The sequence below is a fragment of the Sapajus apella genome, unplaced genomic scaffold (genome assembly GCF_009761245.1).
Source record: "Sapajus apella isolate SASKATOON/1434 unplaced genomic scaffold, GSC_monkey_1.0 scaffold2, whole genome shotgun sequence".
Classification (NCBI taxonomy): domain Eukaryota; kingdom Metazoa; phylum Chordata; class Mammalia; order Primates; family Cebidae; genus Sapajus; species Sapajus apella.
The window spans coordinates 49,807,066-49,826,556 of record NW_022436942.1 but is presented as its reverse complement, the minus strand read 5'-3'; the positions used below and the strand labels follow the sequence as shown (position 1 = coordinate 49,826,556).

Below are 19,491 nucleotides of genomic sequence, written 5' to 3'. Positions count from 1 at the left end.
AGCATGAAGGTGAAGATTATTAACAGTTAAAAATAAGGCCTCTGGTGTCAGGCTTGTGTCTGAGTCCCAGCTGGTGACTAGAGAGTGAATCCAGACTTGCTGTGTAGAAGGCATGCTAACGTTTTAGGAGATCACAAATTAACCTCATCTTAAATATAGAAAATAAAGTGATGGAACATACATGTCAGATTTATTGCCAATTAAACCTGGATTGAAAGCTGTGGCTTAGGTGAATGGCCAGCTGGGTTTGACGATATTCTATTTGTTATATCCATTCCTATTCTCACTTTAGGTAATAGAAGGGCCCACTCAAGAAGAAGTTTGAAATCTGTAGAGGGCAAACCATTTACCAATGATTACCGCCTCCTCCTGCTCTGAGATAAAGAGGGAAGGAAATAGGATGAAATAAATAGAGAAGCACTCCCAGTGCCTATGTACCTAAAATACTCGAATTCCTTCTAACTGTGCACAATTCCAGGAACACATTTAATATGTGGCAGTTACTATTACTACAAAGCACAGATGGTCTAATTTTTCTATTCAGAAAACTATATCTTCAATAGATAATGAGATTTGTCCAAGTAGTAGATAAGTAACGATTCAAATCTGAATCAGACTCTGTGGTAGGCACACAAATGGCCTCCCCAAAGATGCCTATACTCTAATCCCTGGAAACTATGAATGTATTACATTACATGGCAAAGGGGAAAGAAGGTAGCAGATGAAATTAAGTTTGCTAATTAGCTGACTTCAAAAAGGAAGCATATGTAGGTGGACTCAGTGTAATCTCAAGGGTTCTGTAGTGTGGAAGAAGGGGGCACAAGAATCAATGCCACAGCAATGCGCAGTGAGAAAGACTACATCAGCTGTCACTGGCTTTGAAAAAGGGTGAGGGCTAAGAGCCACAGACTGTGGGTAGCCTATAGAAGCTGGAAGTGGCAAGAAGACAGATTCTACTTTAGTCTCCAGAAAGGAATGCAGCCCTGCCTACATCTTCATTTTAGACCAGGGACAGATTTCTGACCTCTAGGACCATAAGATACTAAATTTGTATTGTTTCAAGCTACTAAATGTGTGGGGATTTCTTACAGCAGAAATAGAAAACTAATACAAACTTCAAAGACAAACACTTCTTCCCCAAACACCACACTGTGTCCCTGTATCCAAATGGACAAAGATTGAATCAAAGGCTCAGATCTAAGGGCTGGATAGAAAGTGGGGAGGTGGCAGAAATTCTAGATGAAATTCTAGATGCAGGAATGGAAGGTAATTTGCCACCAGATATACTTTGAAAAATATAACACAGGAGACTTTGAAGACAGAAGTATGAATGCGTGAACCCTCTTACCTCAGTGAAATGCCTGCTTTAGGAGAAATTGAATACAATGTCAAAGAAAGAACATTTCTATAACTTTCTTTTTCATGAACACATTGTGCTTTATAGGCAACCTTAAACCACACAGTCATTCTGTAGCTGCCTCAGTAAAAACTGGTTACAAAAATACAGATTACTCCAAAGCAGAAGAACTCCAAAACAATGTATCATGTCCATTTAACTCTACCTTTTAATCTAACACTAAACCAAATGATTTTGTGAAAAAAAAAATCTAAAATTAAGACTAACTTGTTCTATTTTAGAAACTAGTAAAAATGGCTATTAGTAGTTTAATTATAGCCTTTGGGACAGAAGCTGTCCTTCTGAATTGGAGGACCTTATGAATGCCTATTTCATTTTGTATTAGATTAGATTAAGTTGGTGCAAAAGTGATTGTGGTTTTTGCTATTACTTTTAATATAAATTGGGCCTTTTATTTGGGATCTACCTGGCAAGGGAACCAGTACCAACCAGAGGATGTGAAGTTCCATGGATTTCAGGTGGGGGAGCATTAGGATATTGTAAATAATTTTGATCAGCCTTTGTTTTCTTCATGGTAATATATAGCAATGTATTCTAAGTAATACATATTTTTTAAATTACTTTTTAAGAACAAGTTTGTGGAAGATGCTGTGCTATGCTTTGACCCAGAATTCTGGATCCTCAGACACATCTTGTCTGCTCACTTACTCACATCTGACCACCTTTGTCTCTCCTTTATGTCTGAGGCTAGAACTTAAGCAGAATTCAAAAGAGCTTCTGCCTCCTAACCATTGCCTTCAGTTATGACATGAAGTCCTGAGGTGGCAATTTAAGAGTCTGATATTTGTTTCCTTACCAATGTTTCTAAGAGAAGCAATTTATAAAACACATCTGGAACACACTTTTCTATGAAATGCAAATTCTCTGAAGTGAGTGCATGTGATCAGCAATGAATATTTTCTTATGTATTCACTCACTGAGTTGCTTGAAAAAATTTAAGTAATCATCCAGGAAAAACACATGCAGAATAAATAAAAGTGGTAGTAATAAATAGTAAAGTTGTTTTCACAAAATTACATCTATTTCTGAAGAACTGAAATTTAAATATGGCCTCCTTGCTCCAGGAAAGTCTTACTCAGACCAGGCACATGGGTATTTTAAGGTTTTTTAACATGGGCTTTGTATTTTAAAATCTTTAACTTGCAGATTTCCTTCTATGTAAATGAAATCTCATTTCATATAGGCAAAGGGCTTTTTCTCCAACATTAATCACTAACTCTACTGGCAATAAACCCTCTGTTCTGGTATTGCCCAGTTTCAGAAAACATACCTTTTTAGCACCATTACACAAGCTCTTACAGATTTTTTTAAAAAAATAATTCAAGTAAATGAAGAATGCTGAGAGACATTTGTCTCAGAATCAAATTTTATTTTATTTTAATAATAACATAATACCCTAATTTTGCCTAGACTTACCTAAAAAAAAAAAATCACCTTTTTTGTCTTTATAGTACAGCAATAAGTTTCTTTATGAGCAGCAGTAATATCACTTTCAGTACCAGCACAAGGCTTTGTGAAGGGAGCTTTGGTAGGAAATCAAAAGGAGTTCATTTTAAGCAGGTGAATTGGAGAAAAAAAAATTACCCTGTGGGCAAATAAAGGCAGATAAAGGTAGGATTTCAGCCATTACTCTCACCCATATGTAGACTCCCTGAGCCAGCACCTAAACTGTCCAAATGTAACTAGAAGCTTTGCTAAGTGAACCCCCAATAAGTATTTTATTTGCTTCACTTCTTAAAAGGACTTTTGAGAAGCACTTGCTTTGTTCTTTTGTCATGCAAACTAAAGTTGTTACATGCTTGTAACCCTCTGCCTCAAAGAAAGGCAATAATATGTAAAGTATTATGCAAATAAGAGAGTACTAACACTTTACTTAGAGATAAGTGTTAGTAGCCTTGGTGAACCATAGGGGCCTACTAAAAGTGCTATGGAAGAACACCAATAATCAATTACTCCTGTGGAGCACGTTATCATTTATAAAAACCTTTCCCTCTGAAGTCATTATTTCACTAGGTGTTTCTAACAATTGTAGGAAGGAGTGGTTGCTTTTTCATTTCTTCAAGTGCAGACTCTAAGACACAAACTACGCACACTTGTAATAGTATATACACCATGTTGAAAATATAAAAATGATAGTAGCGTAAAGTCAAAGGCAAAGTTCAGGCATTGCAAATTGACGGACTTTGTGGTATATGTTCCTAGTGTTATGTTTTGTTTAGGCTTTCAACTGTACCCCAATAATTCTAAGCAAATATTTTAAGTTGGTAAATTGTATATAAAAATTCAGATTTTTATCTTTGTTATTTTAAAATAGTGCCAGAGTGTTGGATGTGAGTAGTAGCAACTCTTTTAGAAAAGATATGTCTCTTTCAGGTGGCCAGTCTCTGCAATTAACTCAACATAGGCAAATGCGTTTACATAGCCATCTTCAAACAAAAAGACGGTTTCACCAGTCCCCTTTTCTCTAATTCTAAAAATTAAAATGTTCTTTGATTCACTTACCCAATGTGTATATGTATATTGAGTGTCTATTATGTACATCATTTTGAGCCTGGGATAGAGCAATAAACAAGGCAGAAAATGTTTCTGCCATCATGGAGAGTACATTCTAGTTTATGGAGACTTTGGTGAGGCTTAATAGATTTTTCTATTCTATTTCACTGTAAAGGCTACATGCAATCAGATTGAAATATATTCATTCATTTAATATACCGTTGTGTTTGGGACTATTAATGAATTATGATATTTCAGGTGCTAGACACACCTATCTAAAAGTGAAAGCCCAACAATAACTCTCTGGGATGGGAGTATTAGTTTCTTTACTTTAAGCATAATTTTACAAACCAAATCTCAGAAAGGAAAACTTGCTAATAGTTTCTTAGCTGTGAAGAAGTAAAACTATGATTCATATTCAAGTCTGATTAAAATAAAAACCATCTTTCTTGTAGTAACTCATCATAACCTGCATAAAGCCGTTAGCTCTTGCTTCAACATTTTGCCTCGAAGTCAACTTCTCAAATCTGTAAGTTCATGGGGTCCATTTATTATCTTCCAATTTATAGCAGTACATTTTTATTATAAATGGGTAACATAGTTTACCATTTTTCTAGATTCCTGTATTATTATCCCTTCCATTTTTGATCCTTTTAAAAAATCTGTTTTCATGCGCACCACTATTTAGTCCCAAATTCAATACTCAATATTTTAGGTATTTCTTATAACAATAATGTATGTCCAAGTCCTGCCTCCTCCAATAAAGAATTTACCTTAATAATTACTGCTTTATCACAAAAACTTTCCCTCGTTAGCCATGTAAAGCCAATGTACACATATCTGCAGTGGTGAAAAGAGAGTAAGGAAACAGATACAAAATCAGATTTAATAATCTTGAATGATTAATGAACATTACCCTCATTGATAATGTTAACCATGCCATGTAGAATATGTAGCTGTCAACAGATTTTGCTTTAAATGCATGAATGTGAGAATAATTAGGCCCTAAAGAAATTAATTTCCAAAACAGTAAACTTAATTATCTGGCAGAGTTATTTTATGACTATTGTAATTTCTTATGTTCATAAATGGAAATTCTCTTAAAACAAATGAATTACTTTCTGCAAGTTATATTTTTTCCTTAAGAATAAAAATTACTTCTGAATGCTAATCTTCATCCACACTATAAATCAAGGAATTTTGTGTTTTCTTGTCAACCGAAAAAAAGCAACTTGAGTAATATTTACAGTTATCTTTGGGGTGTAATTTAATACAAGTGAAAACATGCAGTAATGCATTCCTCTAAATACATAAATTATGTGTCTTTATGATTCATAGCTCTATATTCCATGCAATATTATAGGAAAATTAATTTATTTTAGGGAACAACCAGGTTTTACCAATAATTACATACAAAAAACAATGAGGGTTTAAAAGGCAATCAAATGATAAGAAATTTTGGAAATCTTAGATTAACAACGACAACTGTTCAAATCGCTATTATGAAATATCTGAACCCACCTATTCTTATATTTTCTCGCTAAAAACCTATAAAAGTTTCAGAAAATAAAAATTATACATGTGCTTAGGTAGTTACATTCCTTTTCCTCTATATTTCCATATATGATAATCAAGGTCTACCATGGAGGCAAGGTGTGGTAGGACCACTTAACACTGGATTCAACATTCACGGTTTCCCAAATCTCAACTTTTACATCTCCAAATGATCTCTCATACATATAGTTACAGAGACACACTGGTGAAATTTAAAAGAACTATGATCACACTTCTATATCTACACAACTAATTTCAAATTCTATTTTTATACATCCTATAAAAGGAAAGAGAGATTGTTTTCTATCAAACTTTTAGAAACTCTGATAATGTGGCTCTTATTTAATGGAGTTATTTTAGAATAGATATTGGTGAGATCATGTAACCAATTTTTAAGTTGATTAGCATCATAGGACCAACTGTCTATGTGTTGGCTTATTCCGCATATACTTATTGAATACTTACAGAGTACCCACCACTGTGCTAGGTAACAAAGGTAATAGTACACTATCTTGATTCTTGAGAAATGCATTCAGTGCACTGTCTTGTAATGAGAGAGAGACCATTGAATGTCATAGTTGATTTGAGATAATTCTGTGTTACGTACCTGATGGTATAAATGACAAAAAGGAGTAACAGCTATTTGTAAAGATCAAGATGACAAATATCAAGTTAGTCTTTACAGAGAAGTCATTTAAAAATGAGTATTAAAAGCTAAATGAATTTCATTAATTGATGGAAGAGAAAAACAAGAGCTAAGAGAAAGTATGAAACTGTAATGCATTTGGGACTTTGGGATATTTCAGGTGGTTCACTATGACCAGTGAATTATTTAGGACATGGAAGAACATATTAAAAGGTGAGTCTAAAGACCTAGCAAACTCTAATATTAATTTCATATTCCAAGTAATGTGGCTTGTTTCACTATTGTCCAATAAGATAACCACTAGCCACATTTTTTTTTTTTTTTGAGATGGAGTTTCGCTTTTGTTACCCAGGCTGGAGTGCAATGGTGCAATCTCAGCTCACCACAACCTCCACTTCCTGGGTTCATCAATTCTCCTGCCTCAGCCTCCTGAGTAGCTGGGACTACAGGCATGCACCACCATACCCAGCTAATTTTTGTATGTTTAGTAGAGACTGGGCTTCACCATGTTGACCAGGATGGTCTCGATCTCTTGACCTCATGATCCACCCACCTCGGCCTCCCAAAATGCTGGGATTATAGGTGTGAGCCACTGCACGCCTGGCCCACTAGCCACATTTATCCACTGAATTTTAAATGTTAATTAAAATTAAATATAACAAAATACTTAATTTTGCAGCCAACTTAATCACATTTTAAGTGCTTGATAGCAACATGTGGCAGATGACTACATTTGGGGCAATAAAATATCAATCACTTTGAATGCTGGAGAAAGTTTTATTGGATAGCACTGAATCATATGAGAATCCGAAATCAATGAGAATCAGAAATTATAGTGCTTACAGAGATCAGATGAGTAATAAAAATGATATTTTAAAGAGTAGGAACATTTTTAGGCAAATAAACATATAACTATTGGGTCATTGTGAGATCTTCTAATTGCTAAAAAAAAAAAAAAATCAGATGAATGGACAATCCAAGATGGCCGAATAGGAATAGCTCTGGAGTGCATGCAGAGGGTAAGTGATCACCTTTCCAAACAAGTATTTACTGCCCACAGACCAGGAGATTCTCGGGCAGAAAAATGCCATGAGTCTCCAGCATGGCGCAGTGGGTCTCCGCACAAAAACTCACACAATTCTGGGCGGCCGTTTCAACTGGCACCTGAAACGCCTGGGAGACAGAGTTGCCCATTCAACTGAAGAAAAGGGGGCTGAAACAGGGAGCCAGGTGATCTGGCTCAGCAGGTCCCACCCCAACAAACACCAGCAATCTGAAACGCTCTGGATTGAGGGTTTTACAGCAAGAACAGCTTGACCTGGGATGATCCAGCTCTGTGGGGGGTGGAGGGGAGGGGCATTCAGCATTACAGAGGTAGTCCACCACTACCAAGGCAGTCTGTCACTACTGAGGCAGTCCACCATTGCTGAGGTAGTCCACCATTACTGAGGCAATTCGCCATTACCGAGGTAGTCTGCCATTACAGAAACAGTCCCCCATTACTGAGGCAGACCGCCATTATGGAGGCAGTTCTAACTATACCTCTATAAACAAAACTGCAAGGAAGTTTACACAGCAGCTGGGCAGAGCCAATGGCAGCTCAGCAACACCTCTGCCACACATCTACAACCATATGATCTTTGACAAACCTGACAAAAACAAGCAATGGGGAAAGGATTCCATGTTTAATAAATGGTGTTGGGAAAACTGGCTAGCCATGTACAGAAAGCAGAAACTGGACCCCCTTCCTGAAACCTTACGTTAAAATTAACTCCAGATGGATTAAAGACTTAAACATGAGACCTAACACCATAAAAATCTTAGAAGAAAACCTAGACAAAACCATTCAGGACATAGGCATAGGCAAGGACTTCATGACTAAAACACCAAAAGCATTGGCAACAAAAGCTAAAATAGACAAATGGGACCTAATTAATCTCCAGAGCTTTGGCACAGCAAAAGAAACAATCAGTAGAGTGAACTGGCAACCAACAGAATGGGAACAAATTTTTGCAATCTACCCATCTGACAAAGGGCTAATATTCAGAATCTACAAAGAACTAAAACAGATTTACAGGAAAAAAACAAACAAGCCCATTCAAAAGTGGGCAAAAGATATGAACAGACACTTCTCAAAAGAAGACATCTATGAGTCCAATAAACATGTGAAAAAATGCCCATCATCATTGGTCATTAGAGAAATGCAAATCAAAACCACATTGAGATACCATCTCATGCCAGGTAGAATGGCGATCATTAAAAAATCTGGAGACAACAGATGCTGGACAGGATGTGGCGAAATAGAAACACTTTTACACTGTTGGTGGGAGTGTAACTTAATTCAACCATTGTGGAAGACGGTGTGGTGATTCCTCAAGGATCTAGAAATAGAATTTCCATTTGACCAAGCCATCCCATTACTGGGTATATACCCAAAGGAGTATAAATTATTCTATCATAAAATACATATGCACACGTATGTTCACTATGGCACTGTTTACAATAGCAAAGACTGGAACCAACTCAAATGCCCATCAGTGATAGACTGGACAAGGAAAATGTGGCACATATACACCATGGAATACTATGCAGCCATAAAAAGCAATGAGTTCATGTCCGTTGTAGGGACATGGATGAATCTGGAAACCTTCATTCTCAGCAAACTGACACAAGATCAGAAAATCAAACACCACATGTTCTCACTCAAAGGCAGGTGTTGAACAATGAGAACACATGAACACAGGGAGGGGGAGCATCACACACGGGTCTGTTTGGGGTACTAGGGGAGGGACAGCTGGGGGTAGGGAGTTGGGGAGAGATAACATGGTGAGAAATGCCAGATATAGGTGACGGGGTTGGAGGCAGCAAACCACATTGCCATGTATGTACCTATGCAACAATCCTGCATATTCTACACATGTACCCTAGAACCTAAAGTGCAATAAAATATATATTTTAAAAAATCAGATGAATTAAAATAATTGATCCAAAGGTTACAGCCAAAGTTTAGCCTCAAGTTATGATATTTATGCAGTATTTGAAGAGTTTTAAGGAACAAATATCACTGTAATAAAAACGAATATCTGCGATGGGCTCATCAGTAGAGTAGATATATCTCAGGAAAGAATCAGTGAATTTGAAAATGGGTCTACAGAAAATTCCTAACTTGCAATTCAATGACAAAAAACAATGGAGAAGAAAAACAAGTGAGTTTTGAAATACGGACAATCTTTAAAGGTGTAACACACCCATGATTGGAGTACCAGAAGAAGAAAGAAATATAGTTGAAGTGATAATGCCTGAGAACTTTCTAAAATTAATGACAGACACCAAATCATGGATTCAGGAAGCTTCAAGAATACTAGAGAAGACAGATACCAAAACAAAGCAAAAAATAAATCTAGACAAATCATATTCAACTTTTGAACCCTACTTCCCCATATAAAAGACAGAGAAGAAAACATATTAATTCAAAGGAAAATGCTGTATCCTACCTACAGAGGAGCAATAGTACAGTGGACTTCTTGTCACAAAGCAGGTGATATAGTTTGGCTGTGCCCTCCTGCCCCCAAATCTCACCTTGAGTTGTAATAATCCCCACATGCCAAGGGCAGCGCCAGGTGGAGATAGCTGAATCATAGGGGCAGTTTCCCCCATACTGTTCCCATGGTAGTAAATAAGCCTCATGAGAGCTGATGGTTTTATAAGTGGGAGTTTCCTGGCACAGCCTCTTTTGCCTGCCATGTAAGATGTCCCATTGCTTTTCCTTGGTCTTCCACCACGATTTTGAGGCTTCCCCAGCCATGTAGAACTGTGAGTCCAATAAACCACTTTCCTTTATAAAATTGTCCATTTTCAGGTATGTCTTTGTTAGCAGCATGAGCACGCACTAATTCAGCAGGCAAGGAGGAATGTAGTGGGATAAATATTTAAAGTGTTGAAAGAAAAAAAAAGCTCAGATAATAATTCTATATCTAGCACAATTGTCCTTCAAAGTGAATGATAGATAAACACATTCTCAAAGTCTTAAAGAATCCATTGTCAGCACAACTGCATGCTAAAATTTTTATTTAGGCAGCTATAAAATAATATATGTCACAAGCTTTGATTACATACACAAAAGAAGAACCTCAAAGATCATAAATAAATAAATATAAAAATATTTTATTTTTCTTAGTTTTATTTGATCTAAAATTAACCATTCCTTTATAATAATTATAGGCACAAGTTATTGTGATTATAGGATATGGGTAAGTGAAGTGAATGATATGAATATCATAGGGAGAGGAAGAGGAGTCTGAAATAGTCTGTTATAAGGAAACTGTACTACAAGTGAAGCATCATAGTGTTATTGAATGAAAATTAGATTAGTGAAAACGCATGTTGGAAACCCTAAGGAAACCATTAATTTAAATACATATATATAATATATATATTATAAGACAGGAGATTGAATGGAATCATCTAAGATGCTCACTTAAAACCAGAGAAAGTGAGAAAGGAAAAAAAGAAAAACAATGCAACATCAACAAAGCTACAGGCATGTTAGATCTTAACCCAACTATATTAATAATAATTCTCAATGTGAATGGTCAAAACACCACTTAAAATACAGATTATCAGAGTAGATAAAAAAGCAAGGCCTAACTTTTTGTTGACTAATATAAACCAACTTTAAAAATAAATAGATCAGTTCAAAGTGTAGGCATTGATGATGATATATCAGTGCTAACAACAATCATAAGAAAGCTAAGGTAGCTGTATTAATTTCTAACAAAGTGTACTTCAGAACAAAAATTTATCTTGGATAAACAAGCATATTACATAATGATATAATCCATTTTAGTTTTTTCTAAATGTGTATATACCCCAAAACAGTGTCAAAAAACGTGAGGCAAAAGTTGACAAAACTGAAAGGAGAAATAAACAAATCTACTATTATAGCAGAAAAGTTCAACACCTCTCTCTCAATAACTGATAGGTCATCAGGAAGAAAATCAGAATATGTTTAAGGTGAACATCAGTGTCAATCAACTTGGGCTAATTGAGATTTATAGAATACTCCAATCAGCAACAGCAGAGTATAAATTCTTCTCAAGCTCACATGGAACATTAATCAAGACTGACCACATTCTGGAACATAAAATAGGCTTTAACATGTTTAAAAGATTAGATGACATGCAAAGTATTTTCTCATACCCAATGGAATTAAAATAGAAATAAAACAGAATGATAGTTGACAAATTTTCAAATATTTGAATTAGACAACATACTCCTGAATAACATTTGGGTCAGAGAAGACATCTAAAGAGAAAATTTAATAATTATTGGAAGTATTGAAATGCAAATGAAAATACAGCATATCAAAATCTGTGGGATGCAATGAAAGTGATGCTAAGATGGAAATTTGTAGTGTTAAAGGCTTAATGACAAAGGAGGAAATATCTAAATTCAATAGCTTTAATTTTGCTTTAGGAAACTGGTCAAATATTGTTTCTTTAATTTGCCTAAGACCTGAATAAAAATAAATTGACATGATATATGTAATTTCATACATTTTTGTTTATATATTATATATTAGATTGTATCCCTTCCTTTAGAGCTGTTTGTAATTGTGAGAAATTCATATATGCTTTCTTCATAGGCATACCATAAAATGACTGATGAGAACTATTATATTTTTATACAGTAGTAGGAGGTTTGAGTAACAATCAGCCATGTTTTCCCTCAACCCTCAGAGGGTAGCATGTTTGAAAACCCCTACAAAATATTACAATTAATTATATTTTGTTAAAAAATGCTATAATACAGCCCATTTGGCCTTTATATCCTATGAACAGTATATAAACAGTTGGGTATAAATCTGTTAGCCAAGTCTCTTATTTCAATATACTATCAATACAATGTAATTTGATAGTATATTCAGTATAATATGTGTTCCACTTTGAGATGAGTTCACTTCCAGATCAAAAGGTAGAACTGACCAACTGTGAGATGAGAAAGCACCACATATTTCTTTTTGTCCAGGCCTCCCATCTGAGCTTTGGGAGTCTTTTTACTACCTCCGGCTAGTTCTGAATATTTGTTTTGGATCTTCTCACCCTCAGAGCAGTGCTCCTCTAAGGGCTACTCCAATTTGTACACAAACTTTGTCATTTTGCAACTTGGATGGACCAGGCAATGCAGAGGGAAGTGGGATGGTTGGGGATGGGGTGGGGCGAGCACCAGAAGTTTTGTTTTCTTTCAGTTAATATTATTTTCATTATAGATCATAATTCTATACATTTTGTGGTATGATGTGATGTTTTTAGTCTGAATAAAATGTGAATGATTGAATCAAGTGAATTTACTCTCTTAGCTATTTGCAAAATATGATATATTATTGACTATAGTCACACTGCTGTGCAATATAGCTCAAAAACGTACTCCTCAGCTGTAATTTTGTACCATTTAATCAACATCCCTCCATTGCCTGCTCCCCACAACCTGCACCCCAGCTTCTGATAGCCACAGTTGTACCTTCTACTTCTATGAATTCAACATTTTTCTATTCCACATACAAATGAAACTATGCTGTATTTGTCTTTCTGTGTCTGGAGCATTTCACTTACCATAATGTCTTGCAGGCTCATGCAGTCACAATGACAAGATTTTCTTCTTTTTATAAGGTTGAATAGTACTTCCTTATGTATATACACCATTTTCTTTATCTAGTCATCTGTTGATGAACAATTAGGTTGATTCCATATCTTCCTTACTTACAGTGTTGCAATGAACACAAGAATACAGACATTTCTTTGACACACTGATTTCAATTCCTTTGGGTATATTCCCATAAATGAGATTGCTGGATTATATAGTAGCTCCATTTATTTTATTTTTTATTTTTATATCACTTTTATTTTTGTATTGTTACTTTTTATTGTTTTATTTTTTTAATTTTTATTTTTTCCCCATTTATTTATTTTATTGCATTTAAGGCTTTGGGGTACATGTGAAGAACATGGCAGTGTGATTTGCTGCCTTCCTCCCCATCACCTACATCTGGCATTTCTCCCCCTGCTATCTCTCCCCAGCTCCCCACCCCCCACCGTCCCTCCCCTATTTCCCCCCAACAGACCCCAGTGAGTAGTACTCCCCTCCCTGTGTCCATGTGTTCTCATTGTTCAACACCCGCCTATGAGTGAGAACATGTGGTGTTTGATCTTCTGCTCTTCTGTCAGTTTGCTGAGAATGATGGTTTCCAGGTTCATCCATGTCCCTACGAAGGACCCAAACTCATCATTTTTGATGGCTGCATAATATTCCATGGTGTATATGTGCCACATTTTCCCTGTCCAGTCTATCATCGATGGGCATTTGGGTTGGTTCCAGGTCTTTGCTATTGTAAACAGTGCTGCAATGAACATTCGTGTGCACGTGTCCTTATAGTAGAACAATTTATAATCCTTTGGATATATACCCAGTAATGGGATTGCTGGGTCAAATGGAATTTCTATTTCTAGGTCCTTGAGGAATCGCCACACTGTCTTCCACAATGGTTGAACTAATTTACACTCCCACCAACAGTGCAAAAGTGTTCCTATTTCTCCACATCCTCTCCAGCGTCTGTTGTCTCCAGATTTTTTAATGATCGCCATTCTAACTGGCGTGAGATGGTATCTCAATGTTGTTTTGATTTGCATTTCTCTGATGACCAGTGATGATGAGCATTTTTTCATATGTTTGTTGGCCTCATGTATATCTTCTTTTGTAAAGTGTCTGTTCATATCCTTTGCCCACTTTTGAATGGGCTTGTTAGTTTTTTTCTTGTAAATCTGTTTTAGTTGTTTGTAAATTCTGGATATCAGCCCTTTGTCAGATGGGTAAACTGCAAAAATTTTTTCCCATTCTGTTGGTTGCCGATTCACTCTAATGATTGTTTCTTTTGCTGTGCAGAAGCTGTGGAGTTTGATTAGGTCCCATTTGTCTATTTTGGCTTTTGTTGCCAATGCTTTTGGTGTTTTGGTCATGAAGTCCTTGCCTACACCTATGTCCTGAATGGTTTTGCCTAGATTTTCTTCTAGGGTTTTTATGGTGTTAGGTCTTATGTTTAAGTCTTTAATCCATCTGGAGTTAATTTTAGTGTAAGGTGTCAGGAAGGGGTCCAGTTTCTGCTTTCTGCACATGGCTAGCCAGCTTTCCCAACACCATTTATTGAACAGGGAATCCTTTCCCCATTGCTTGTTTTTGTCTGGTTTGTCAAAGATCAGATGGTTGTAGATATGTTGTGTTGCTCCCAAGACCTCTGTTTTGTTCCATTGGTCTATATCTCTGTTTTGGTACCAGTACCATGCTGTTTTGATTACTGTAGCCTTGTAGTATAGTTTGAAGTCCGGTAGTGTGATGCCTCCTGCTTTGTTCTTTTTGCTTAGAATTGACTTGACTATGTGGGCTCTCTTTTGGTTCCATATGAAGTTTAAGGTGGTTTTTTCCAGTTTTGCGAAGAAGTTCATTGGTAGCTTGATGGGGATAGCACTGAATCTGTAAATTACTTTGGGCAGTATGGCCATTTTTACGATATTGATTCTTCCTAACCATGAACATGGAATGTTTCTCCATCTGTTTGTGTCCTCCCTTATGTCGTTGAGCAGTGGCTTGTAGTTCTCCTTGAAGAGATCCTTTACGTTCCTTCTTAGTTGTATTCCCAGGTATTTTATTCTCTTTGTGGCAATTGTGAATGGAAGTTTGTTCTTGATTTGGCTCTCTTTAGGTCTGTTATTGGTGTATAGGAATGCATGTGATTTTTGCACATTGATTTTGTATCCTGAGACGTTGCTGAACTTGCTTATCAGTTTCAGGAGATTTGGAGCTGAGATGATGGGGTCTTCTAGATATACAATCATGTCGTCTGCAAATAGAGACAATTTGACTTCCTCCTTTCCTATTTGAATGCCCTTTATTTCTTTTTCTTGCCTGATTGCTCTGGCTAGAACTTCTAATACTATATTGAATAGCAGTGGTGAGAGGGGGCATCCTTGTCTGGTGCCACATTTCAAGGGGAATGCTTCCAGTTTTTGCCCATTCAGTATGATATTGGCTGTTGGTTTGTCATAAATAGCTTTTATTATTTTGAGATACATTCCATCAATACCTAGCTTATTGAGGGTTTTTAGCCTAAAGCGCTGTTGAATTTTGTCAAAGGCCTTCTCTGAATCAATTGAGATAATCATGTGATTTTTGTCTTTGGTTCTGTTTATGTGGTGAATTACATTTATAGACTTGCGTACGTTGAACCAGCCTTGCATCCCCGGGATGAATCCTACTTGATCATGGTGGATAAGCTTTTTGATGTGCTGTTGCAATCGGCTTGTCATATTTTATTGAAGGTTTTTGCATCTATGTTCATCATGGATACTGGCCTGAAGCTTTCTTTTCTTGTTGAGTCTCTGCCGGGTTTTGGAATCAGGATGATGTTGGTCTCATAAAATGATTCGGGAAGAATTCCCTCTTTTTGTATTGTTTGGAATAGTTTCAGAAGGAATGGTACCAGCTCCTCTTTGTATGTCTGGTAGAATTCGGCTGTGAACCCGTCTGGACCTGGCCTTTTTTTGGGTGGTAAGCTCTTAATTGCTGCCTCAACTTCAGACCTTGTTATGGATCTGTTCAGGGTTTCGGCTTCTTCCTGGTTTAGGCTTGGGAGGAGGCAAGTGTCCAGGAATTTATCCATTTCTTCCACGTTTATTAGTTTATGTGCATAGAGTTGTTTGTAATAATCTCTGATGATGGTTTGAATTTCTGTGGAATCTGTGGTGATATCCCCTTGATCATTTTTTATTGCATCAATTTGGTTATTCTCTCTTTTCTTTTTTATTAATCTGGCTAGTGGTCTGTCTATTTTGTTGATCTTTTCAAAAAACCAGCTCCTGGATTTATTGATTTTTTGAAGGTTTTTTTTGTGTCTCTATCTCCTTCAGTTCTGCTCTTATCTTAGCTATTTCTTGTCTTCTGCTAGACTTTGAGGTTTTTTGATCTTGCTCCTCTAGCTCTTTCAGTTTTGACGATAGGGTGTCAATTTTTGATCTCTCCTTGCTTCTCATGTGGGCACTTATTGCTATATATTTTCCTCTAGAGACTGCTTTAAATGTGTCCCAGAGATTCTGGTATGTTGTGTCTTCATTCTCATTGGTTTCGAAGAACATCTTTATTTCTGTCTTCATTTCATTGTTTATCCAGTCAACATTCAAGAGCAAGTGGTTCAGTGTCCATGAAGCTTGCGGTTCTGGGTTAGTTTTTGAATTCTGAGTTCTAACTTGATTGCACTGTGGTCTGAGAGACTGTTTGTTACGATTTCCATTCTTTTGCATTTGCTGAGGAGTGATTTACTCCCAATTATGTGGTCAATTTTAGAGTAGGTGTGATGTGGTGCTGAGAAGAATGTATATTCTGTGGATTTGGGGTGGAGAGTTCTGTAAATGTCTATTAGGTTTGCTTGGTCCAGGTCTGAGTTCAAGTCCTGGACATCCTTGTTAATCTTCTGTCTGGTTGATCTGTCTAATATTGACAATGGGGTGTTAAAATCTCCCACTATAATTTTGTGGGAGTCCAAGTCTCTTTGTAAGTCATTAAGAACTTGCCTTATGTATCTGGGTGCTCCTGTATTGGGTGCGTATATATTTTGGATCGTTAGCTTTTCTTGTTGCATTGATCCTTTTACCATTATGTAATGTCCTTCTTTGTTTCTTTTGATCTTTGTTGCTTTAAAGTCTAATTTATCAGAGATGAGAATTGCAACTCCTGCTTTTTTTTGCTCTCCATTTGCTTGGTAAATCTTCCTCCATCCCTTTAGTTTGAGCCTTTGTGTATCCTTGCATGTGAGATGGGTTTCCTGAATACAGCACACCAATGGGTTTTGGCTTTTTATCCAATTTGCCAGTCTGTGTCTTTTGATTGGGGCATTTAGTCCATTTACATTTAGGGTTAATATTGTTATGTGTGAATTGATACTGCCATTTTGGTGCTAGCTGGATGTTTTGCCCTTTAGTTGAGCTGGTACTTGTTGTTCCTTTATATGTGCAGACCCTCTTTCAGGAGCTCTTGTAGAGCTGGCCTGGTGGTGATGAAATCTCTGAGTACTTGCATGTTCCCAAAGGATTTTATTTTTCCTTCACTTATGAAGATTAGTTTGGCTGGACAGGAGATTCTGGGTTGAAAGTTCTTTTCTTTAAGGATGTTGAATATTGGCCCCCACTCTCTTCTGGCTTGTAGGGTTTTTGCTGAGAGATCTGCTGTGAGTCTGATGGGCTTCCCTTTGTGGGTAACCCGACTTTCCTCTCTGGCTGCCCTTAGTATTTTCTCCTTCATTTCAACCCTGGTGAATCTGAAGATTACGTGCCTTGGGGTTGCTCTTCTTGACGAATATCTTTGTGGTGTTCTCTGTATTTCCTGGACTTGAATGTTTGCCTGCCTTGCTAGGTTGGGGAAGTTTTCCTGAATAATATCCTGAAGAGTATTTTCCAGCTTGGATTCATTCTCTTTGTCGCATTCGGTACGCCTATCAAATGTAGATTAGGTCTTTTCACATAGTCCCACATTTCTTGGAGATTTTGTTCATTCCTTTTTACCCTTTCTTCTCCAGTCTTGCCTTCCCATTTTATTTCATTGAGTTGATCTTCGACCTCTGGTATCCTTTCTTCTGCTTGGTCAATTCGGCTGTTGATACTTGTGCACACTTCGCGAAGTTCTCGTGTTGCGTTTTTCAGCTCCATCAATTCACTTATATTCCTTTCTATTTTGTCCATTCTCGTTAGCATTTCATCAAATCTTTTTTCAAGGTTCTTAGTTTATTTGCCTTTGGTTAGAACATGTTCTTTAAGTTCACAGAAGTTTCTTACTACCCACCTTCTGAAGTCCGATTCTGTCATTTCATCACACTCGTTCTCCCTCCAACCTTGTTCCCTTGCTGGTGAGGAGGTGTGGTCCCTTGTAGGAGGAGAGGTGTTCTGGTTTCAGGTGTTTTCATCCTTTTTGCGCTGGTTTCTTCCCATCTTTAAGGATTTATCCACCTGTCGACTTTGTAGTTGCTGGCTTTCAGATTGGGTCTCAAATCTTTCAGTTTGATGTTCTGTTTGTTGATGATGAGGTTATTTATGTTTCTTGGTTTTCCTTCTGACAGTCTGGCCCCTCTGCTGTAGGTCTGCTGTGGTTCACTCCAGGCCCTGCTAGCCTAGGGTTCACCTGCAGCAGCTGCTGAACAGTAAGGGTTGTTACCAGTTTTCTTCTTCTGCTATCTTTGTCCCAGAAGGATACCCACCTAGTGTCAATCTGATCTCTCCTTTATGAGGTGGCTCTTTGGATATATAGGGGTCAGGGAGCTGCTTGAGGAGATGGTCTCTTCTTTATAGGAGCTCAAATGTTGAGCTGTGAGCTCTGTTGTTCATTCAGAGCTGCTGGGCAGGTACGTTTAGGTCTGCTGCAGCAGAACTCATAAACTGCTTTTTGTTCCCAGGTGCTCTGTCCCAGGGATTTAGGGCTTTATGAGTTTCGGTTATGCTGCTGCCTTCTCTTTTTTTTTTTTCCTTCAGAGCTGCCCTGCCCAGCAAGGAGGCAGCCTAGTCACTGTCGGCTTATAGCAGCTTTGCTGAGCTGCTGTGGGCTCTGCCCAGCTGCCGAGTGAACTTCCCTGCAGTCCTGTTTATATGGGTGCAGTTAGAACTGCTTTGGTGATGGTGGCCCGCCTCTGTTGAGGCGGAGTCTCTCTGCTGTGGCGGGTTGCCTTGGCAACGGCGGGCTGCCTCAGCATTGGTTGACTATCTCCGTCGTGGCGGGCTGCCTCGGTAATGGCGGATGCCCCTCCCCCACAGAGCTGGACCGTCCCGGGTTCAGCTGCACTTGCTGTGAAACTCTCAATCCAGAGTTTCTGGTTGCTGTTCTTTTGTGGGGGTGGGACCAGCCGAGCCTGATCGCCTGGCTCCCTGCCTCAGAGCCTTTTTTAAGTTTGTGTTCCAGTCGCCTGTTGAAGAGGCGCCGGGGTCTGTTTGTTTTCCCCTGCTGCCACTCACTGTACTGGCTTAAACAGCGGCACTGAGGTTTGTGGCGCTTTTTTTTTTTTTTTTTTTGCCCTGGAATCTACTGTCCTGGTTCCCTGCTCAGTCCCCTTTTTAAACAGACGAATGGGTGACTTCCCGTGGCTCCAATCACCAGCCAAAAGGGCTCCCAGACCGGTGTATTTTGTACAGAGAACCGCTGCTCCAGGGCGCCGACAAAGCAGCCGTGTGGGGCAAAGCAGCAGCCCCGGCCGGCACAGCTGCACTGGCCGAAACAGCCGCACTGGTAACCTGTGGAGCTCCTCCACCTGGGAATTTCCTAGTCTGTGGGCAATAAAAATGCGGCGTCCACTCAT

General features: G+C 37.9%; 1 pseudogene; it reads right to left on the bottom strand.

Moving 5' to 3' along the window:
• LOC116554869 overlaps positions 1 to 19,491 on the bottom strand; it is a 100,442-nt pseudogene extending 80,951 nt beyond the window's left edge.